We start from the raw sequence: 25,433 nt of genomic DNA on the forward strand, positions 1-25,433 counted from the left end.
ATGTATTTTGAGATCATGATTAATATGAGGATCTAAACCCCAACACTGGGATGACGGAGGAAACCCTATTTCAGGCATGTGGTAATTTTAATAATTCTTTATGACTTTTGCACTTATTTTAATTGATTCATGATTTTCACTAATTAGTTGTGATTTCGTTTGATGGTGTATGCTTAGACGTAAGAGCTTTTGATACACCATGCTTGTGATTTACATCTAAAGTTTTAAAAATCTATTTTTGGCAAAGAATAAGAGTCCATATTTTTAATATTTGAGCTATAATTGATTGGAGTTATTAATTGAGTCACATGAATGGAATTTGGTGGAATCCTGAATCTCAGTACCTCTCGATACTGTGACAGCTTTCCTTGTACATATTATATTAAGTCTAAAATCGAATCTCAACAAGTCCGAGAAACGAACACTTTACTTACCACTACAAAACTACACCATAAACTATTAAGGAAAATTTCTTCGGGAAATTGTTTCATTGGTAACATATGAAAACAAAATTACTTTGTATTTTCGTTTTTGATATTGGTTATCTAAAATGGTGGGTGGAACCCTCGTGCTTAATTCTTATAGGTTTGCAAGTCTTTTGAGATTTGTAAGATCCTTTCGGTTTGTCCTTTATTTGCTCGTACCTTTGTCATTTTGTGACAAAGGGGGAGAAATATATGGAGCAAACAAGTGATATTAGTATTGATTTATATTGATTTGGTATCACTAACGAAAGGACAATGGTGCTTTAACGTTTTATCTAATGAAAAGAGTACACTATAGACTAAGGGAAAGTAGAATATCATATTGATAAAGGAAATAACAAAGACGTGCGGATTGAAAATATACATATCTTACCTTTAGGAGGAGTATTAGCTTTGTTATTATAATGTCAACAACGGCATTTATGGATTGAATGTATACATGTTATTGTGTTGTTGAATTTTGGAATCAAGCGTATGTGTAATGAATTCTTGTAATTTGTTTATCCATATGATGTAAGGGTTTTGTCACTAAAATTGACAAAGGGGGAGATTGTTAGAGCATAACTCGGTTGAACTCACCAAGCGTTGGTATGTCAAGATTGGTTGTCATATTTTAGTGAACCAAAACTCATTTAAAGAGTCGCTTGATTATATGCTAGAGTCAACTTCGTATATGTTAGCTTGAAAGTATTAGGATATGAGACATTACAAGTATTACGTGAAGACTTGAAAAAGAGAAGAAGTAAGGAGCTACAACGAAGACATCATCCTTCCTCTTGAGGTTAGTAATATTTGACTTGAATTGTTTCATTCCTTAACGTACATTTCAAGTCATGCATATTGAAAACAGAATTGCGAAGATGTGAATTATTATACTCTAGTTAGACGTAGTATTAAGGAATACAATACGAAGTATAACGCTTATCTTTTGAACTTTGTATATAAGACATTGACATAATCGTATGAATGCTATTGTGATTATGTATGGGTATGGGTGGAGATTTCTTCCTAGGAAACAATGTTTTACATTCGTTTAAAGGAAGTAAATTCATAAACTTGTTTTGTGAATTGAAAGGGAAATCACTAGGCTTATTGGTATTTTTTATTTATTGCAAATCATTGGATTAACAATATGTGTGATTAGTATAACTGCTCATGACTTGTTTATGTTCTTGGTAAAACTATTCACATGGCCTGAATTTTGTATTGGTATGACTTTAATTAGTGAAACGGATCTTAAGTAATCACCTGAGATGGTATGATCAATTTTTTGTAATTGGTATGACCATCCCTAGACATTGGGGAACCGATCCTAGTAAGAGGTGCAACCGATCACAAAAGGGGAATCGATCCTTGTAAGAGGTGCAACAATTTTTTAGTTATTGGGGAACCGATCCTATGAACATGTGAACCCAATATAAGTTACATACCGTATATATGTGGTAACCGATCCTAGTACCTAGTCAACCAAATTTTGAAAAGCTAGTGTGACCGATCCTAGTACCCACATGGAAGTAGAACCGAAACTTGTTTTGGTATAACCGTGAAACCCATGATTGGTGAATGAGTGTTCTTGATCAATCACATAGTTCTTGGAAGTCAGATGAACCAATTCTAAACTTGTTTGGAAGTGTGGCTATGGATGGGGAAAAACTGTTTGCTGGTTTTTTAGGATATGAGGGAATCACCATGCGATGGAGATTCCTCGAACCGACCAAACTGCTCAACCTCACACAGATGCACTGCAAAGGGAGTGCTTAGATTCGAGAGATCAATCTGTAGGACTCCGGCCTAAATCAAGCCAATGGCTGTTCTATATTCGGTTCGGTCGCAAAGAGGGAAAAGGGTTGATCTGTAGGAGGGAAGCTGAGAATTGTGTGGGATCAATGATGATCAAGAATTGTGGATGTGTTGAAGGTTTCTGCAATTTGGTGAACTTCTGAAGTTGAGTTCTGTGAATAAGTTTCTAATCGAGTTTGTGTATACGAATATCGATGATGATAATGATGATCACCGGTTGTCCTCGATTTGGACTTATTTATATTGCAAGAATGATGAACACCCTGATCCCTGTAAGTGTGACGGTTTCTTGAGTGAAAGAGTGGGAAAGTGCAAGATCGTGGTGAAACCAGTTCCAGGTCGTGCGGATACATGGTTGATCATTATACCACTACTTTGCTAACTCCTTTAACCGTTTGCACGACTTACTCACACTCTCATCGTGGATGTATCCACGTGCCGTAGGCCGCCAGACCAAAACCCTAAGTGACATCCCCCATTTGTGACGTGATTGATGTCTCACGAATCGAGGAGTCTGCATTACAGACGTGTATTTAATTAGTCACGTTGACTGATTTAGATAATGAGTCTAGGTTTTGTTGAATTGAGCATGAATGACGAATTGCTAAGTGGAACATTGAGCAAGTTTTGGTCGATTTAGGATTTATGGACCCAATCCCAAAAAAGGAAACCATGTTTTATTAGGTTTTGGAAATAAAATTGATATAAAAGGGAGGATTCCTCTCTTTTTTTTTAATTATCTTGACCGACCAGTCTTCCCCACCCTCACGTCCTAGCAGAGCAGCAGAGGAGAGGGAAAAAAAAATCACGCCGGAATTTTTCCAGTCACCGGTGATCGACGACCGTCCGGCCAGTTTCCGACCGGCACCGACCATGTGCGTGATTATTTTTTTGTGAGTTCATGAATCTTCCATGAGTTGTTCAAAACAAAATTTCATGTGTGCATGTATGCGTAGGGTGTATGAAATTTGTTTGTTTTGAAATACGTATGCACGTTCGTGTAATAGCTTAAGAAACGAGCAAAAATCCCTAATACGAAAGAGACACATATATTATTGAATAGACATGGTCTAGTTTCAGTAGAGAAAATTTTGTTTATGAGGTTTCATGAAAACCCAAATTTATTTTCAAAGCATGAACTTTCACAAATACTTTTAGGAACATAGGTTCATTCGTAGTAAAAGCAATAAATAATAATCTCTAGAGTTAAAGGAATTCTGAAAAGACCTGTAGTTCATGATGAAACTTTGTTGGTGAACCTTCCAAACTTTGTTTGAAATATGTAGATCTTTACAAAATTGAAAAAACCTTCGTTTCATAGGCGAACGCTCATATGAGCAAAAAAGTTTTTTTTTTTTATAAAAGTTACGTGAGTTATTAGCTCACGATTTTTTTTTTAAATTACGTGACCTATACACATTTTTATTTAAAAAGAAAATTCAAACTTTGATTTATGGGAAATTGTTGAAAGCAAACAATATTTGGTGAGTTCGTTAACTCGTAATGTATGCATGAGTTTGGTGATTTTATAGTGTGTACACAGAAAAATCAGCGAATGTTCATATGGAAGGTTATATGGATCATTCATGGTTTCATGAAAAGTCAGGTGTTTGACTTTAAATTTTGCTCTTCCTTGCAGGTTTGAAGAAGCGAGCAAGTTTTCAGAGTTTTACGTTGTTATCGCTAAGCTCGTGAAATCTTAAATAGGTAAGAGTTGAGGATTACCATTTTTGTTGAAGCTGATGTGAGGGTCATGATTATTTCTTCACTTTAATTCCACTGATGAAATTTATGTGTGGATGTCACAGCAACTTTGTAAAGATGACTGATCACCAGGACAACGCTTCTGAGGATGCTTCTAGGTGATTGGTGATTGAGTGTTCTTGATCAATCACATAGTTCTTGGAAGTCAGATGAACCAATTCTAAACTTGTTTGGAAGTGTGGCTGTGGATGGGGAAAAACGGTTTGCTGGTTTTTTAGGAAATGAGGGAATCACCGCGCGATGGAGATTCCTCGAACCGACCAAACTGCTCAACCTCACACAGATGCACCGCAAAGGGAGTGCTTAGATTCGAGAGATCAATCTGTAGGGCTCCAGCCTAAACCAAGTCAATGGCCGTTCCAGAGTTAATTCGATCGCAAAGAGGGAGATGGATTGATCTGTAGGAGGGAAGCTGAGAACTGTGTGGGATCAATGATGATCAAGGATTGTGGATGTGTTGAAGGTTTCTGCAAATTAGTGAACTGCTGAAGTTGAGTTTTGTGAATAAGTTTCTAATCGATTTTTTATAGACGAATATCGATGATGATAATGATGATCACCGTTTGTCCTCAATTTGGACTTATTTATATTGCAAGAATGATGAACACCCTGATCCCTGTAAGTGTGAAGGTTTCTTGAGTGAAAGAGTGGGAAAGTGGAAGATCATGGTGAAACCAGTTCCAGGTCTTGCGGAGACATGGTTGATCATTCTCCCACTACTTTGCTAACTCCTTCAACCGTTTGCACGACTTACTCACATTCTCATCGTGGATGTATCCACGTGCCGTAGGCCGCCAGACCAAAACCCTAAGTGACATCCCCCATTTGTGACGTGATTGATGTCTCACGAATCGTGGAGTATGCATGACAGACGTGTATTTAATTAGTCACGTTGACTGATTTAGACAGTGAGTCTAGGTTTTGTTGAATTGAGCATGAATGGCAAATTTCTCAGTGAAACATTGAGCAAGTATTGCTCGCACTACAAAAAAAGGTCTTATTTGTGAAGGTTTTTTAGAGAGGGGCGTCACAAATAAGGGTTATTTGTGAGGGTTTATGACAAACCGCCAAAAATACTTAAGTCAGTCAAAGTCAAATCAAAGTCAGTCAGTTTCAAGGGTAGGACACTATTATTTGTGAGGGTTATTGGACCAACCGCCACAAATACTTAGGTTAGTCAAAGTCCAACCTATTTTTTGTCGTTTTTAAATTTCCGACAGAAGAATATTTCTTCTAGAGCTGGCAAACGGGCAGGCCGGGGCTTGCCCGTTGCGGGTTCCACGGGTTCGGGTTAATACGGGTTGAAACCCGCGGGTTGAAATTCTTCACGGGTTGTCATTTCTTCAACCCGTGCCCGTAACGGGTTTAACCCGCGGGTTCACGGGTTAGCCCGCCCGTTTCAGAAATCAGTTAATTTAGAATAGAGCGACGAAACATCCTAAACATGAACAGATTCCACATGAAGCTAAAGATACAAAGCATTACATTTTAGTAAGGAAAATGAACACCATTATGCTGGCATCGACACTTAGAGATTGTATAAATCCTGAAAAGCATACTTCTGAAATTTCTAAACTGATTTCCAGGAGACCAAGGGTTCAAGATATCAGTACCACTGTCTGCAGTTCAATATCAGTTCCAACACACATGCATCAAATCTCTTATGCAACACCAGAACAACTCTAACTCCATTCACTTTACAAGACCATTGCCACTATAATCTCCTTCCACTGTCATCAAATCCAACTCATTCAATATCCAGAAATGACACCATCTTCCCTTCTACAAGTACTTCACGTCCATAATAACTCAATTCATTTATCATCTAAACTTCCTAGAATTATCAACATCCAAGCACGAACCTTGCCATTTTAGTCACCAACTCTTACTGCCATCAATAGCTCTCTATTTCTCTCCTTTTTCCAAACAAGAACAATCCCATTTAACCAAATCATCTTCCACTCTTTAAAGAAATAAAAACAGAGATGAAAATCAATTTCAATTAGAATATATACTTCAATTAGAATTATCATCAACAACTGCAATTACATCCACATGACCATATATACTTCAATTAGAATTATCAACAAACAAAGGCATACCTCATTCAACAATACTACTAGTAATTCGATCACACCAGGCATATTACTAATACTAACTCACTTCAGTTCTGCGCTAATAACTGCAGTTCAACCTAACAACATGCACATCCAAGTATCAGTTCAACATACATACAATATCTTAAATACTCATCTCAAATCCTGATCATCAACAACCACATAGTCTCGACAACATACATAAATAACTTTACTAATTCGATTGAGAAGAATAATTACCTCAAACCAATCCAACTCAAGCAATTGAATTAGATTCTTCTTACTCTGACCTGACTCAGAATTCATCTCAAGATCACCACCATCTACCAAAACCAACTCTACCCTTCTTTTGTCTCGATCTGAGTCTCATAATCAGCAACCCTCAGAAACTCTAATTCATAAATTGGGGAAGAACATGAGGAACCCTAAATCTGCAATTTCTTAATCAATTTTTCAGGATAACTCCACCATTTATATCAAATACCAATCAAAAACAAACTCATCTTCTAACTTCTCCTTATTCACCTTTAATTGAATTCTCGATCAATTACAGAAAACCCTAACTATTGATTCTTCAATGATTCGTCACTGAATCAACTTCAAGGCTTAAATTAAAAAACTACTCATGAATCTTCAACAACAATAACTTCATAATTTATCTTCTAAATCTTCATAACATCATCCAACTCTATAAACTCTAATTCATATCTTCACTGATTTAATATTTCCTCTTCCCTCCTTGTTCAGCCAAGAACAACACCACCTCCAGCAACAACCCATGACTCTTGTCTAATTATCCCAATCTCACCACCTCAGAGCCCTCACAAGAATTCAACAGAGGTGAAAAACAGAAAGAAGAGAAGAAGAAAGAAACGAGAAGAAGAAGAAAATATAAATGAGAGTTTATCCTCTCGGTCGATTAACCCGTATGAAGTGCGGGTTAACGGGTTAACCCGTGGTTTCACGGTCCGGGACGGGTTAACCCGTTTCTCGACGGGTCACCATTTCTCCAACCCGAACCCGGCTTGGTTAGAAACCAGCCAGTCCGAGTTCGGATTTTCACGGCCCGGGCACGGGTTAACCCGCGGGTTTCGGCTTGTTTGCCGGCTCTAATTTCTTCAATGTTCCTACTTTATTTTTTTTTTCTTTCTTTCTCTTATCCTCTTAACCTCACTTTCAGATGGATCTGGTTTTCTTCTCTCTAACCTTCATGTTCTCTCCGTCGAAGAAGTTTGTAGAGGTTTTCTTCTCTTACCTTCTCCCCATATCGTCTGTAACCATCAATGGGTTTTGCTTCTCTTACCTACTCTCATCCATTAATGTGTTTTTTTCCTTCTTTTGCTTAATATTACTTTTAATTATTCGTTTCTTTGTTTTGCAGGATCTGAAGGAGTCAATCGAAGGTGATTTTTCCCCTCTTTTTTTTGTATTAGTATTACTTTTAATCTCATTTTGTTTCTTTGTCTCTTTGATTAAGGGCTGATTTTGCTTTTAATTGCTTGTTTTCTTGTTTCTTTGTTTTGCAGGATCTAAAGAAGTAAACTTTCAGGTGAAATTTCTAGACTTTTTCCTGGTATTTACTACGGTGATAAAAATAATTAAATTTGTTTTTTTTTTTTTAGTTTCAATTTCTTAGGGTTTACTGGAAAATTTTATCTTCTTAGGGTTTGTGTTATGGATTTGTGGTCTACAAACAGAATATGGATATGGGTTTTTCTTGATGGAACTTGATATTGAGGTTTGAGCTTTGAATTTCTTTGATTTGAGCTTAGAAATTTGACTGGGGTTTGAGTTTTATCTGTTTTTTGTTTTTTTACAAATATTGGTTTCTGATTGTGTTTATGTTGTTGTCTCTAATTTCTGTTGAATGAAATTCACCAAATGGGTATTTAATAATCATCCTGGTATTGTTCACCTTACTTGAATCTGCAGAAAGGTGATTTCTGGCTGATAATGCTTGCTATTATTAAGTGGCTTTTATTATGCTATCTTGTTTTATGAACTTTGGAACTGTGATTGCTCTCAAATATTTATATTTTTGTTTTCCTAAAGATTCAGTAGGGTCTGAAAATATCCAAGTTCTTATTTTTATCTCAAATCAAGTGTTATAGTTTAGTTTCAAAGTAGCATACTTCCTGTTTGTAAAAATGACTAAGTGAGCTACGTTTTCGAGAATGCAATACAACCTGAAAATTGACATTGTTCTTCTTGTTTAATCCCAATCCTTGTGTTTTCATTAAATGGGTATTTAAAATCTTCCTTCAGCTATGATATCTATGATTGACTGCTGAGAAATTAAACTAGTCTTTTATATTTTTGATTTGACTCTACAAACAGTCAAAACTGAAATTTTAAAGTGTTCCTGCCCTGTTTTATTGCATCTTTCCGGAGCAACTACGTACTTTATTTCTTTTGCTACCATGTTTTTGTTAAAGACGGCTCTCCCAGCTTTCCAACGAAGCTGAATTTTACTATTGTCCCATGTTTATTTTGACGTGTTTTGCTGTTGTATATACGATGGGATCAAGTTGAAAGTCCTTTCATGGTTTGTAAGTGGAAACTTTGTTATGCTGGAAGCAGAGGGCCTGAGTCTCATTTTGGATGTTTATTTAGACTGCATTTTGAACTTTATTTTTCGTCAACATGCTGGCAGGTCTGTTTAGAGATTCTTGTTTTCTAGTATCATTATATTGGCAGGTTCTTTCATGTATTACTCTTTTTAGCTTTCTGTCTTGCACATTGTTAAGTTTACAAATACTGGATGCAAATTAGTGATCTTGTTGAACTGGGTATTCAAATTCCACTTTGGTAGTAGTAATATGAAGATCATCATTTTTATTTAATACCCCTTTTGGTTTTCTATAGCATCATATGCCCTTTTTTGTTTAAAAACTCCACTCATAGTTAGTAACAGGTGCGCCCTAGGCATTGGACTAGTGCTCTAAGTTTATTCCTTTAGCCTACAATTTTATTTGCTGTACTGAATATGGTTTTAGTGTACTGTGTGGGTATTCAAATTCCACTTTGATAGTAGTAATATGAAGATCATCATTTTTACTTAATATCCCTTTTGGTTTTCTAAAGCATCGTATGCTCCTTTTTATTTAAAAACTCCACTCACGGTTAGTAACAGGTGTTCCCTAGGCATTGGACTAGTGCTCTAAGTTCATTCCTTTAGCCTACATTTTTTTTTTGCTGTACTGAATATGATTTAAGTGTATTGTGTAGTCATTTTGATTTCTACCATATGTTGCTTCTGTACTTATCCTATCTTGATAATCCAGACTGTGTACTTGCACAATGTCGATCTATGAGTGCTATTTTTATTTTATTTTATTTTATTATATTTTAAGTGACTTTACTTAAGATGGTTAGCATAAATGAATAGGGTGCCGTAGACTGTTTTATGGTTTGGATGAAGTTATATAATGAATGTTTTTACATTTTAAATGTTTAGTGAAGAGCATAAACCAAATGGAGATTAATGACGTAGATATATTGGGTACTCTAAAATGTCACTGAAACATAGTTGGCTCTTGTTGATGTCATTTTTTTTGGTTTTCATGTAATTTCTTTTGTTAAATGCTTCCGTTGTTTCTACTCTATGTCTGTAACTCTAATTTTCTTATGTTCCTTTCTAATTTGATGTCAGGTACTTATTATCTTTGCTTATACCAGGCCTGCATAGTCCAGGTAATAATATTTATCTTAATTTTTATCTATTTTGTCAAGATTATATTAATATTCTGTTTCGTAACCAAATATCGAAACTGATCATAACCTTCCATGTCAAAAATTGAAGGTAACGATATTGATGTGTATTTGAGACCATTAATAGATGAGCTGGAGAAATTATGGGAGGAAGGGGTGGACACGTATGACTCCTCACGAAATGAAATGTTCAATCTGAATGCGGGATTGCTATGGACTATAAGTGATTATTCTGGACTTGCAATGCTCTCTGGATGGAGTAATAAAGGTAATTTGGCATGTTCAACATGTCTTGAAGAAACTCGGCACCAATGGTTGAAGAATGGAAGAAAAACAGTCTACATGGGCCAACGACGATTCTTACCGTGAATCATAGGTAATAATCTTTATACTTTAAGTGAGTTCCCTGTCAAAATGATTCTCTCCATTTTTTCAATCTTTGTAACTGTCATGATAGTTCATAAACATTAGTTAGGGCAAACCAACCCCATCATGTTTCAGTGCAACCTGGTGACCCTTTCATACTTCTTTCTGTTTGACATATAATCTTGTTCCTGGCCTTAGACTTGAAAAAAATATTAGAAAACAATATCAAACAGGGATTTAGACTAGTGATTAAGGTTGATTAAGGTTCATGTGCTAGATCTTAAACAGAACATAGGTTAATCTTTTCTGACTTAGACTCTTCCTTTTCAATATCTCTTGGATGTTTGGTTAATAGTATGGACTGATTGATAGTTATTTTGAACATCTGTTTTGACTGATTTGTATGAACAAAATCTCTTCCGTTCAGTGTTCAGATTTTGATGGTGAGAGCTAGATTTTAGGTTTGCGCATGTGCTTGAGCCTGGTGCTATTCTTTTTATTTCTTCATGTGACATATGTTTGTTGAAAATATTATTATTTAACTTTGCTAGATATATTGATTACTTATGTAATCTTAGCAGTAAACTTTGAGAATATATGAGTGTTATTGCAGTTGTGTTAGCTTGTGAATGCTCACATCTGGATGCTAAGATTAGCAGTAAACTTTGAGAATATAAGATGTTTGAAACACAGTGTGGTAGTGGATTTTAATGTATTAATGATGTTTGTTTTGAAATGGCTGTGTATTTGACAGTTGATTGTCTGAATTGTTATCATAGGTTTCGCACCACACTTAAGAAAGATTTTGTTGGAAAAGTAGAACTTAGCCCACGTCCAAACCCATTGTTAGGGCCTGATATCTTGAGCTTGCTGAAAGACATTCCGCACACATTTGGGAAACAATTTGAGGAGAATTTTGAGGGGAGATCATCCACGCAAGAGAAAATCGCGAGGATCAAGTAGAGCCGCAAATAATATGCCAAGCAATTGAAGAAATTGAGTATTTTTATGAACTTCCATACTGGGCAAATAATCTTCTCAAACATAACATAGAAATTGACTCAGGTGCTTGTTTTTTTTTTTTAAACAAGGGAATGGGATCTCTCTTTTTTGTTTTCATGCCATCAGGTGTGTTCTTATCATGTCCCAAACTTTCCACAGGCATTTTGGATGTTGATAATCTTAGTTACCAGCTTTTTGAACTCTCTTGAGTGTTTTGTTGCCTATAATGCGTCAATGTAAAACTTTGTTATGAATGATATACGAATTCTACAATGGAAGGTTATGCGAGTTTTGACAATCTTTTTAATTTTTGTGTGAATGGATTTCTGAGAATTCTACAATTATGAGAATCTAAAATCCGGCGCCGGAGAAAAGTAACCGACGACAGACGACCGTTGATGTCTGGCAAACGCCGGCGAAAAACCTCCGCCATAGAAAAATCCGACGATGGCTGTCGTTGTCGGAAAAAAATGACGGCCGGCAAGGAAACAACCTGTGACGGTTTGACCGAACGCCACAAATAGAATTACTATCCGTGACGGTTTGCCAAACGTCACAAATGATCTCGACCGTCACAAAAAACATTTGTGACCACCAGTAGTGACGACGGATTTTCGACCTTTACAAGATTCATTTGTGACGGTTTTTGCTATTTGTGACGGTTTCGTAACCGTCACTAAAGGCACTCTGTTTTGTAGTGTCGATAAATTACTGGATATCGATGGTTGGATCAATATTCAAGAAGTTGAGCAAGTATTGCGTATTACTGAATATTGATAGTTGGATCAACAATTGAGCAATTGCTCAATTCGACGGATTACTGATAAATTACTGAATATTGATAGTGGATCGATATTCGAGCAACTGAGCAAGTATTGCTCATTTTAGCAAATTATTGATAATTTACTGAATTTTGATGGATTGAGCAAGTATTGCTCAATTCAGCAAAATATTTAGGGATGTCGTGACCCAGTAAAAATATTAATTAAAATATTGGTAGATTACCAAATATTATATAATTAATCCGCGTGTTGTTTGCTGAATCAACATAAATTTATCCGGTGTGTGAACATGCTCAGAATGATAATTTGTTGAGTGTTTGTTCGAAACCCTAAATTTTGATCAATTGCTCATTAATTGACGGATTGCTGAAAATAGGTCATGAGCGAAGGAGGGACCGACCACATGGGACTATGGACGTCCATGTGATGCCCAATTGCTCGAGTGAGCGTACACCAGGATCCTGAGTTGACCGGTTGGTTGGTGAAGGAATGAATATTAAATGTTGGTTTCATCATTTATTGAAATAGTGCTCGATTGAGCATTAGGCGATCGAACCTAATTATTGAAAAGTGAGGGACCGGACAAGAAGGCATGGAACCGTCCCTTGAGGGTGCGGGACCAGCTGATGGTCGATTGAGCAAATCCCAAGTTTTTTGGAAAGAGCTTGGACCCAATATGAGTAATTGCGCAAAATTAGGAAAACGTGTGGGACCGGCTTTGTGCAAGCCCCGGGGATGACCCTGGTCGGTCAAGAGGGCATGCACGTGCGAAAAAGCGGGGGTCTAACAACACCATCCAATATTTCGCTTAGAAATCTGTATGGACAAACTTGAATATACTTTTAAGAGAATCAACAAGACTCAATCAATTAAAAGTACATCAACGAGTTTATATCTCTCTCTTGATTTTATTTTCTCAAACAGAAACTGTGAGTACTAATCAAATACAATGAATAACTTTGATGGTACCAAAGACCAATATCCAAGGATCAATCAATGACAATCGACAACCAAAGGTTGGATTATACTAATTGATGATCTAATACACAACCTGTATTATTTCAAATTATAAAGATAAAACAATATAATGCGGAAATTGAAATATCACAGACACCAGAAATTTTGTTAACGAGGAAACCGCAAATGCAGAAAACCCCCGAGACCTAGTCCAGATTGAATACACATTGTATTAAGCCGCTACAGACACTAGCCTACTCCAAGCTAACTTCGGACTGGACTGTAGTTGAACCCCAATCAGTCTCCCGCCGATCCAAGGTACAGTTGCACTCCCTACGCCTATGATCCCAGCAGGATACTACGCACTTGATTCCCTTAGCTAAATCTCACCCACAACTAAGAGTTGCTACGACCCAAAATCGCAGGCTTTGACAATAAACAAATCTGTCTCACGCAGACAAGTCTATCAAAGGATCAATTTGTCTCCCACAGATAAACCATAAAGGTTTTGTTCCGTCTTTTGATAATAATCAAGGTGAACAGGAACCAATTGATAATCCGGTCTTATATTCCCGAAGAACATCCTAGATTAATCAATCAACTCACAACAATCTTAATCGTATGGTAGCGGAACAAGATGTTGTGGAATCACAAACAATGAGACGAAGATGTTTGTGATTACTTTTTATATCTTGCCTATCGGAGATATCAATCTCAAGCCAATCAATCTGATTGTACTCGTACGATAGAAGATGCAAGATCAGATCACACAACTACGATAAAGTAGTATCGGTCTGGCTTCACAATCCTAATGAAGTATTTAAGTCGTTAACCTGCTGTTGATGGTGGTTTTTAGCTTAGGGTTAAAATCGTAAAACCTTATATCTGACATGACGTCACTAGACCACTAGCGCATTTATTGAATCATTAACACGCCTACGTAAGAATTACCAGGGTATTTTTTTTTACATGTGTCATGTTCCACGGCAGAACCCTTAGTATTGACCGACATCACCTTCGTACACCAAACCCTAAATTATTACACCACCGTGCCAATGGCAAACCATGCCAGCAACGTCTCCGCCCCAAGGCATGCCAACCATGCCAGCCGCACCATCGTGCCAATGGCAAACCATGCCAGCCACGTCTCCGCGCCAAGGCAGGCCAACTATGCCAACCGCACCACCGTGCCAATGGCAAACCATGCCAGGCACGTGTTCGCTCCAAGGCATGCCAAACATGACAGCCGCACCACCGTGCCAATGAAAAACCATGCCAGCCACGTCTCCGCGCCAAGGCATGCCAACCATGCCAGGCGTATTTTCCAATGGCATGTCGTGCCAGCCACATCTCCGTGCCAAGGCATGCCAACCATGCCAGCCGCACCACTGTGCTGATGACAAACCATGCCATCCACGTCTCCGCGCCAAGGCATGCCAACCATGCCAGCTGCACCAACATGCCAATGAAAAACCATGCCATCCACGATTACATGCCAAAGCCATGTTATCCCCGATACATGCCGCTGGATGCCAAAACAAAGGGTTGCAACAATCAACGACCACCCTTCCATCTGAGATGTAGATCTTAGCCGTATAAGGTCTCCATCCAACGCGTGGTAACCTTTGGCCCAACGCCAAGCCTCAATTTTGTCCGCGCCCAAACTAATGCAAAACCCTAGTTTTTGGCCGCGCCTAACTATGTCAAAACCTTAGCTTGGTCACGCCTAAACCGTGCCAAAGTCGTGCCGGCCCCGCTACATGCCGCTGGCTGCCAAAACGAAGGGTTGCAACGATTAACGGCCACTCTTTCATATGAGATGCAGATCTCAACCAACCAAATTTTCCACAACGCGCTGAAAGTGTGGTCGCGCCCTAGATTGCCGGCCCCACTACCCATCGACCAATCAGGTCTCCCTAAATGCGCCATACGCATTCCAAACAAGTCCGACCCCATGTTGCTTGTCGGTCCCCTTTCCATCGACCAATTAGGTCGCTTTAAATCCGCCACAACGCGCTGGAAGTGTGGCCGTGCCCTAGCTTGCCGACCCCACTTCCCATCGACCAATCAGGTCTCCCTAAATGCGCCACACGCATTCCAAACAAGGCCGACCCCATGTTGCTTGCCGGCCCCCTTTCCATCGACCAATCAGGTCATGCCAAAATCCTAGCATGGTCACGCAAAAATCCTAGCCTTGCCACGCCAAAATCCTAGCCTGATCACGCCAAAATCCTAGCCTGGACACGCCAAAATCCTAGCCTGGACATGCCAAAATCCTAGCCTGGTAATGCCAAAACCCTAGTTTTGGCCGCGCCTAAACCGCGCCAAGGCATGCCGACCATGCCACATGTGCCAATGACATGCCATACCATCCACCTTGACGCGCCTAAACCATACCATGCCGGCCTTCCCATCATGGTTGCCAAAATGAAGGCTTGCAAAAATCGACGACCACATTTCCATCTAAGATGCAGATCTTAGCCGTCCATGGTTACCAGCTAACGCATGGCAACCTTTGGCTCGACGCCAAGCCCTAGTTTTGGTCGCGCCCAAACAATGCCAAAACCCTAGCTTTTGGCCACGCCTAAACTAGGCCATATTAAAGCCATGCCGGCCATGCTTTCATGCCACTGGCTACCAAATGAAGGGTTGCAATAATCAACGGCTACCTTTCCTCTCAAGATGCAAAATCTCGACTGTCGAAGGTCTCCACCGAGCCGGATAGTCTCCCAATCTCAACTTGCCAAACAATAGCAACATGCTACATGTTTTCCTCGAAAACACTCGAGACATCAACACATGTCACAAAATAGGGGATTCTCATTGGGTATTGGTTTGGCAGTTTACAGCGTGCGGCGTACACTACGCCCCTTACAAGACAATGTCATAAGGATGAGGAGGTTAGTAAATACATGAAGTAATGGTAAAACGCTTTCTTTTATGGAACACCAATTCCAGGCGTTACCGGTTATCACCTCCTCCCATTTACTCATCCGTTTTCTATTTCTTACGAGACCATAGTACGTTTCACTTCGACTTGTATAAATAGGTCTTACCTATTTCCACCGAACAACAGGTTCTGGTCAGGAGCATACAACACTGAGAAAACGGTTGCTAGATTTCCCATCTGTTAGCTTCCCACTTTTTGATACAAGTCACAAAAAAACTACTCTTCCAGGATAAACTATTCTGGTCTCAACACTCTCTTCGCTTCCCTCCCCAAAACCAACCATTCTCCTCCTCTTTGTAACCGAAGCAAGTCTGGAACGGCCATTTCTTGGTTTAGGCCGGATTTGTACAGATTGATCTCTCGAATATAAAGCACTACCTTTCAGTACATTGTTTAGGGTTTAGACTCGTTTCTCACCCACACACCCGAAATTACCGAAATCAGCAGAAACCGTTTTCACCCTTAAACAATTGGCGACCACAGTGGGAGATTGATCTTTCGGTTACAATGTCAATTTTCAAATCCTCGATCTCATGTTTCGACCCGGACGTCAGGGCGGTAGAATCAAACGATCCGCTCAGGGATCGACGACTCAACGACCCGTTTACCAGTCATGACACAGCGAGAGATAACTGGGGACTTCCGAGAGGATGATCCGCCCAGGGATTGACGGCTCAGTTACCATACGGCCCGATTACCAGTCATGACACGACAAGGGATGACTGGGGACTTTCCACAGTCACGGCGGTGCTTCCCACCAAACTCAGTGTTACACCCAGAAGATTCATTTTTTACCAGGAGATCGGAAAAACCGAGTAAGTCTTACCTAGACAAAATACATGGTTTGCTATTTCAAGTTTTCACGGGAATGATAAAACCGATAGCCATGTTATGTTTCACTTCATGCCTACCAACACACGGTTCCATGGTTTTCCTGGGATGTTTGCGTCACTTAAAATCATAACCAAAAACGGCATCATCCTAAAACAATTCATCCCGAATAATAATCCAAAACCTTTATAGGTAACACTTGTCTATCAACCCAAAAATCTAGAAAATCAAAACCATAAGCCTGGTGTTTCATTTTCCTTTCAAAAAAAAAAAACGAAACAAAAGAATTTCAGAAGACAGAAGTGCATTCAAAGGAAGCCATTCAACAGTGTTTTGCTCTTCTCGAAGAAGGCGTCCTTCGTCATTTGGAGGAGCGCCTGTTTCAGATCCAGCTCTTTGGACAACCTTTCGGCCTCCACTTCTTGTTGGTTGACCACCCGCAGAAGGACCTTCGGTCACCTTGGCCTACAACTCTTGGATCTCAGAGAAACCCTAATGCCCAGTTCTTGTGGGATCAGTCACCTACCCGTACGTACCTACTTTGTATAATAACGATTACCAGTCACTATTAATGAGGTAACCGATACGGTAATATTTGAAGAGAAGAACAATATTTCTACAGATTTATGGAAGGCATACCTATGGCTAGGGTTTGCACAAACACAAGAAAAACAAGAAAACAAATTGAAAGAGAAACGCTGGAGTACATACCTGGAATATGCTTTCCCACCTTATTGCTACCGCGCCATGCCAAGTCAACGCCGTGCCAAGCCAGCGACGTGCCAAGCCAGTATCCACGCCAATCCAGCACCCATTCTGAGCCGATCCAGCGCTAACAACTTGCATCTTCCCAGCACCAGCAGCTTGCATCCTTCCAGCGTTGGTCTTGAACGCTCAGTGGAAGGGAACCAGCAATCCAATTTCATTACACGTAGAGATCAAGAACGACTTCTTCAAAATCGAGGAAAGAAGATCAGCAACCCCCTGAGTTCACAAGGACCCTCTTCCTGTCAGGAGATGCATGATTTCTGGGGACTTCGCCCACAAAATCGTGCATTTTATGATGAAACATTTATGAGAGACTCTATATTTTCCCAAGGCGCAACGTCAAGACATATTTGCATCCCTCAACCGCGCTGTGTCAGGAAAGCAGCTATTTCCATCCAGGAAGCCGTTCCAACCCTTACCTCTCTTGGAAATCACGATAGATAGAACTAGGGACTCCTAACCACTGTTCGCTTGAAGGGTGTCCAGTTTGACAGCACACTGATTGACGCAGCCTCTCCGCTTCAACGTCCTCCAGGAGCGGATCCGCTTCAACGTTCGCTTCAACAGCCGCTCCGCTTCAACGTTCGCTCCAGCAGCCGCTCCGCTTCAGCATTCTATCCATAAGATGCTTCAAGATCCGAAGACGAAGTTTCAGCGTTTTTGCTCCATAAGTTTCAACGTACTCTCCAAGAACCGAAGCCGCTTCAACGTCTCCTTCCTGCCAAGTTTGCCCGCTTACACATCCAGCCAATCCTTTGAATTCCATGGATTCCCATACAATGCTAGCCAACCTACTTTGTTCCCACGACAATGTAGCCTCTTCTGATTACATCTGCTACCAAGAACTGTTGCCTCTCATTTGTCAATACCAGCCAGAGCTTCACCCCAACAGCAATCACTACAAAGATGGAAACATGAAAAACCATACTTGGGGACTGAGGATCTACACGAAATTTTAAAGCTCAGAAGACACAGTCAACCAAAAGGCCATAGCCACAATAAGGTCATATACTCTTCAAGGGTGTAGCGCAAGAATATCATCACCTCTCTGTCTAAAAGACGCCTCCAACATTTTACGAGGCCGCGGTGTATCCCAAGGCTGCTAAGAGGAAAACAACTTCTGAAACTAAATAAAAATGTGACTGGGGACTGCTCATCGCAATCCATCCCGACGACCATCAAAGACTCATGAGATAACTCCATAGACGCGGTTGAAACATTTTTTTGAAGAAACAAAGGGAGCCATGACAAACAAAATAACTCTCTCATTCCTACATCTTCGCTATCCAGAATATTTCGTGAATCCGATATCCTGAGCATCCCAGCGTCACATCCAGAAGAGTACGATAAGCTTGTATCAAATCACGTCGACGTGGATTCAAGGCGATGCAATGAAAATAGGCTACACATGGGGACTAGCAGCATGAGACGCTTTCACTCCCCTCAATCAGGTTATTTCTGATTTCAACATCATCACTGTCGAAGTTTCACGAGCCGCAAGAATTTCTCAACACGAAGCCGTACATGTACACCGAAGACTTCAAGAGCACGCCACAAAGATACATTCACATATTCATCCATGCCATCGGATCAAACCGAAGTATAAATGGGGACTTCTCACCACATATCATTCCATATGATAGTCAAAGATTCAGAAGATAGTTCGAAGGATGTCGCTTGGAACAAAGTCCTAGAAGACTTGATAGCATCACATCGGAAACGGAACGTCTCCCTATTTCATCCGGGGGCGCCAGAAGTTTTCGACCATACAAGCATTCACAACACATCATCATCACGATCAGAAGGTCTAGGCACTGAACAACCTAAAGCCGAGGATGGACCGACACCACAACCACAATCTCCAAGATTAACCCTGACATGATCGTTGCCGAGCATATATTCCATCGATTCGTCCCAAGAATGCAATGGAGTTTGGTAAATTTTGGAACCCACTGAGAGACACTGCAGGCGAAAGCGCGGATACAGACGAGAAACATAAAATAGAAGAAGGTCAATACCTATTTTCATACTGACGGAGTCTCTAGAGTTTTGCACGAAATAAAGTTCCCTTCTTGCTCCATGAACGGGAACAGATGACTCGGCGCGACTATGCTACCCCGGGACCGCAACATCCCTCATGAATTCTTCCTGAGTTTCACTGTTGGGCCGTTTTAACCTCCTAAAAGAGATCAAAACCTAAATATTCCCTCGCGGGGAGACAGGAAATTCTTTTCCAGTCATATGGAGGGGCGGACCGTCAAAATCCGAGTTCGTACGAGAATTCTACAGCGATTCTAGTAAGGGGTGCTAATTAGAGTTTCGGCATGCCAAACCCTAATTCAGACAAAGTTGCCAGGCGCCATCACTACCATTTGATAACCGAAGTTCTAGCGTCATCACCATCGTTTGTTAGCCGAAGTTCCGAAGCCAGTTTCTCCCATTCCAAGCCGACCAACACCTGCGGCTCCCATTCCAAGCCGACCAACGCCTGCGGCTCCCATTCCAAGACGACCAACGCCTGCAGCTCCCAATCCAAGCCGACCAACGCATGCGGCTCCCATTCCAATCCGACCAACGCATGTGGCTCCCATTCCAAGCCGACCAACGCCTGCGGCTTCCATTCCAAGCCGACCAATGCCTGTGGATCCCATTCCAAGCCGACCAATGCCGACAGCTCCCATTCCAAGCCGACCAATGCCTGTGGCTCCCATTCCAAGCCGAACAACGCCGACAACTCCCATTCCAAGCCGACCAACGGTTGCGGCTCCCATTCCAAGCCGACAATCTACATCTCACCACTTCACGGTCTAGCCAGCAACACCATAGGTAGAATCTATGCAACCCCAACACGAGAATCACGAACTCTCCTTACCTCTCGAAAAATCTTAGTCGGGTCTTCTTGACCATCTTTTCATGACTTGTCATTTCGATTTTGTCCTCGCCTGTCACCATCTTATGCTTACCTCGCAACAATGCTCCTGTTCCGAGCTAAGCAGGGGACTTAATGTTGATGGTGGTTTTTAGCTTAGGGTTAAAATCGTAAAACCTTACATCTGACATGACGTCACTAGGACCACTAGCGCATTTATTGAATCATTCAACACACCTACGTAAGAATTACCTGGGTACCTTTTTTTACATGTGTCATGTTCCATGACAGAACCCTTAGTATTGACCGACATCACCTTCGTACACCAAACCCTAAATTCTTACACCACTGTGCCAATGGAAAACCATGCCAGCCACGTACGTCTCCGCGCCAAGGCATGCCAACCATGCCAGCCGCACCACAGTGCCAATGGAAAACGATGCCAGCCACGTCTTCGCGCCAAGGCATGCCAACTATGCCAGCCACGTATTCGCGCCAAGGCATGCCAAACATGCCAGCCGCACCACCATGCCATCCACGATTCCATGCCAAATCCATGTCGGACCCGCTACATGCTTCTGGATGCCAAAACAAAGGGTTGCAACAATCAACGACCACCCTTCCATCTGAGATGTAGATCTTAGCCGTCCAAGGTCGCCGGCCAACGCGTGGTAACCTTTGGCCCAACGCCAAGCCTCAGTTTTGGCCGCGCCCAAACTAATGCCATGCCGGCTCCGCTACATGCCGCTGGCTGCCAAAACGAAGAGTTGCAACGATCAACGGCCACCCTTCCATCTGAGATGCATATCTTAACCAACCAAATTCGCCACAATGCGCTGGAAGTGTGGCCGCGCCCTAGCTTGCCGTCCCCACTTCCCATCGACCAATCAGGTCTCCCTAAATGCGCCACATGCATTCCAAACAAGGCCGGCCCCATGTTGCTTGCCGGACCCCTTTCCATCGACCAATCAGGTTGCTTTAAATCCGCCACAGTGCGCCGGAAGTGCGGCCGCGCCCTAGCTTGACGGACCCACTTCCCATCGACCAATCAGGTCTCCCTAAATGCACCAGACACATTCCAAACAAGGCCGGTCCCATGTTGCTTGCCGAACCAATTTCCATCGACCAATCAGGTCATGCCAAAATCTTAGCCTAGCCACGCCAAAATCCTTTCCTGGTCACGCCAAAATCCTAGCATGGCCACGCCAAAATCCTAACCTGGTCACGCCAAAATCCTAGCCTGGCCACGCCAAAATTATAGCATGGTCACGCCAAAATCCTAGCCTGGTAACACCAAAACCCTAGTTTTGGCCGCGCCTAAACCGCGCCAAGGCATGCCGACCATGCCACATGTGCCAATGGCATGCCGTGCCAGCCACCTTGCCGCGCCTAAACCATACCATGTCGGCCTTCCCCTCACGGCCGCCAAAACGAAGGCATGGGACAATCAACGACCACCCTTCCATCTTAGATGCAAATCTTATCCGTCCAAGGTCAGTAACCAACACATGGTAACCTTTGGCCCAACGCCAAAACCCTAGTTTTGGCCACGCCTAAACCGCGCCAAGGCATGCCGAGCATGCCACATGTGTGATAGGCACATTTTTGTGTCTTATATAATCACAATTGTATATATTATTAGTGCTCGATTTTATATTTATTATGGCTTTTTATGTCCCTGTAGGCATTTTGGAGAAATAAGCTTTTGCGGCGAAATTGGCTCGAAAAGCGGTTTTTGTGCTCGTGGGAGAAAATTACTATACGGACTCTCATTTTGGATAAGGGGTAACCTAATTACTAAGGGGTGACCTATTTCCAGGCAGATGCTAAAGGGAGAACAACATAGGATAGGGGGACACCCACCTTCTTCACGTTTCAAATTAGAAATATTGGCGGGAAAAGAGACTTCACGTCTGCAGATTTTGGACGTGAAGCTTTGGGCAGTTTTAAAGAGATTCAACACCGGAAATTGATTGGGCTGGACTTCTCATGGCTATAAAAGTTTACTAGAAGCAATTGGATCGATCGAATTGGGCTGGAATGGCCGGAAAAGGGAAACAGAGGTGAATAAGGAAATACTGCTATGTGGATTTGTTTTAGGAAATTCAGAGAGAATAAAGACCTAAAATTCGTTCCAAAGGTACATAATTTATCTAAGGAAGAGTTTGATATAAGTGGGAGAGCTCAGAAACGCGTAAAACAATTTCTGGAAGGAATTATTGCCGTGACTGCCAAGGAAGGAAAGAAGAGATTTTGATGCGATTTGGGAAAGATTCAATGACCCTTTTATGTATAAATAGGATGCTTAGGTCCCCTAGAAGAATGGACGGAGAGGTTTGGGGTCGAGAGGAGAGCTCAGGAGGCGAGAATCAGAGTTGCAGGAAGTTACGTCTCTGCTGCTGCTGCTGCTGCCATTGAAGAGCACGAAGAACACGAAGAACAAACTTCCAAAGACAGTCGTTCTTCTACAGTGAAAAGGACAGACGCTGGGCAGTCTTAAAACAACAGAAACAGCACTTCAGTTTTATCGTTCTTTTCTGGACACCTTCTGTTGGTCGCAGATTCACTGATTTTATTCTTTTCACTCTTTTAATCAACTTTTGGGCTATAAACATGTATTTTGATCAAGTGATTAATATGAGGAGCTAAACCCCAACACTGGGATGACAGAGGAAGCCCTATTTCACGCATGTGGTAATTCTAATAATTCTTTTATGACTATTTGCATTGATTTTTAATCGATTTATGATTTTTATTGAATGGGTGTGATTTCGTTTGATGGTGTATGCTTGGTCTATGTATTTTTGATACATCATGCTTTTGATTTACAACCATTACTTTTCAAAAATCTACTTTTTGGCAAAGAATAAGAGTCCATGTTTGTAATATTTGATCTATAATTGATTGGAATTATTATTTGAATCACATGAATAGAATTTGGTGGAATCCTGAGTCTCAGTCTCTCTCGATATTCGTGACAACCTTGTGAATATATTTTTAGTATTTTTATTCTTAGTTCTTAAAACAAACCTTTACACAATCCGAGTTGAACGAACTTTACTACCACTTTCAAAACTACATCAATTTTTGGCGCCGCCGACGCGGATTTGTATTAGGTTTTTGGTTTTAGATTTATTTTATTTCTTTTAGAATTTTTGTTTTCTTTTATGCCTTTGGTATTTTTCGATTCTTTTCAGATTTGGAGCGAAGCTACAAGGGAAGAAAAAGTGTTATAAAAGGAAAGCATCGCCAAAGAAGGAAAGAAAAGAGGAATCCGAAAGGAATGAAGAAGAAGATTTTGTATATAGTTATTTTTTTTAATTTTTAGAAACTGTAAATAGGGTATTATTTTTGTAATTTTTCTTTTCCTTTTTGGAAATTTTTATTTTTGGACTTTTTGGACATTCTTGGACATTATTTTTAAACCCTACGGAAGGGTTAAGATTAAATATAAACTGTTTGCAGGGAAGGACGACAGTTACGATACTGTCTCGGCCCCTCGGGTTCGTACACTGACATCGGAGTCGGTGGCCTGAGTCGACTTCAACGGTTCATCGCCCGTCTGGTACGGGAGGTAAGACTCTATCCACCCACGAATCCCCTGTCAGTGGGTTTTATTTTGTGTGACAACTCACACCCCTGCAATAGAATGTCGAACTGGTATCACAATAGCCAATATAACGAATATCAGACTGAGTTTCAAAATGGACGTTACAATTTTAACCATAGTGTGAATAGTGATTGGGAACATCAACCTTTTCAAGGTTACGGCTCATACCATGGTGAGCCCAATTACTATACACACACACACCGGTCATACGAGCAAGAAAATAAGGATTATTATAGTACTAGTTCCTCGTCTTTGGACAATATAATGAAAATGTTGAAAACTAGTCCCTATTATAATCCTTCTGAACCTGTTCTTCCTCTAGAAGAGTCTCTCAAACAATTAACTGAGAATAAACAAAATGCAAATTCTATACACTATACCATAAGGAAGTTATGTGAGTCGACTCAGAAAATGTTGTTAGAGGCCCAGAACAGAACTGCTCAAGATAGTCTTAATTTCCAATATAGTGTTTCCAATAGTACCCTTGAAAATGAGGATAGTTATTTGCATAATCAAGATGCCGAGGTTAGAATTGGTAACACTACTTTTTTAGATGAGGTTCAACCATTTTCATGCTATTATGATGATTATGACGAGGATAGTGTTGATGAAGAATTTGAAATATGTAGGCATAGTGATCAGGAATTTGTTACTCCAAATGAACTTTATGATGATAGTGTTATTTCTGGTTCAGATCCCGATAATTTTAATGATTATTCACCTATTCAAAAGGACGAGGATTTGATTAGAGATACCACTTCTTTAGATGATGTAGTATTTCCTTTTGATTACGAAGTCGATAATGGTTTAGAGGAACGAGTTTATTCTGAGAATATCGTTTTAGAGTCTAGCGATTTAGAAACAATAATCTTAGACGAAGAAGATGAACTCGTAGAGCATTTAAACATGTGTGAGGATGCATCACCTGAGTATAACCTAGAAGAAGCAATTGACCATTTTCATGATTCTAATGATCTAGAAATTAGGGAAATTATAGCTAGTCTATCTAGAGACACCCAAAACTCAAAGTTTGGGGGTGATTATCATTCTCCATGTGCCTCAGCCATTTTACAAGATTATCTTCACACACGTTTTCCTGAACCTAGTGATGTCCATAAGGAAGTTCAGTTGTTAGACACCCATCCTCTGGTTGATGAGGTTAGACCAGGCTATGATACCAAGATCGACTTTGTTTTCCCACCAAATATTTTTCAACCAATTGTGGGAACGTATAAATTTCAGATGTGTCAATTATTTAGTTTTGAGACTAAACCTAATTACTTTAAAAGATTAGGGTCGATACATTTGCTTAAGATTGACCACCAGTTTCATCATGGTCGATTGTGTGAGTCAAAACTGATTGACTTTAAGGATCCTCAATTATTCAGGTTATTATTATGTTCTTTTAAATTTTTACTTGAGTTTCTTCAGACTCTAATACC

At 40.5% G+C, this 25,433-nt stretch overlaps 1 long non-coding RNA gene across 3 annotated transcripts; it reads left to right on the plus strand.

The window, feature by feature from the left end:
* The first annotated feature begins 7,294 nt into the window (after positions 1-7,294).
* LOC113301141 lies at positions 7,295-11,524 on the plus strand. Of its 3 annotated transcripts, XR_003336045.1 has the most exons (7): positions 7,295-7,385; positions 7,527-7,548; positions 7,672-7,694; positions 7,810-7,883; positions 9,798-9,838; positions 9,948-10,232; positions 11,002-11,524. It is a non-coding gene; the product is annotated as an uncharacterized LOC113301141 (long non-coding RNA). The 3 variants fall into 3 exon arrangements; XR_003336043.1 differs by lacking the exon at positions 7,810-7,883 and having other exon boundaries at positions 11,002-11,522; XR_003336044.1 differs by lacking the exons at positions 7,295-7,385; positions 7,810-7,883 and adding an exon at positions 7,416-7,432 and having other exon boundaries at positions 11,002-11,522.
* Positions 11,525-25,433: the final 13,909 nt, after the last annotated feature.

The sequence above is a fragment of the Papaver somniferum genome, chromosome 8 (assembly GCF_003573695.1).
Source record: "Papaver somniferum cultivar HN1 chromosome 8, ASM357369v1, whole genome shotgun sequence".
Taxonomy (NCBI): domain Eukaryota; kingdom Viridiplantae; phylum Streptophyta; class Magnoliopsida; order Ranunculales; family Papaveraceae; genus Papaver; species Papaver somniferum.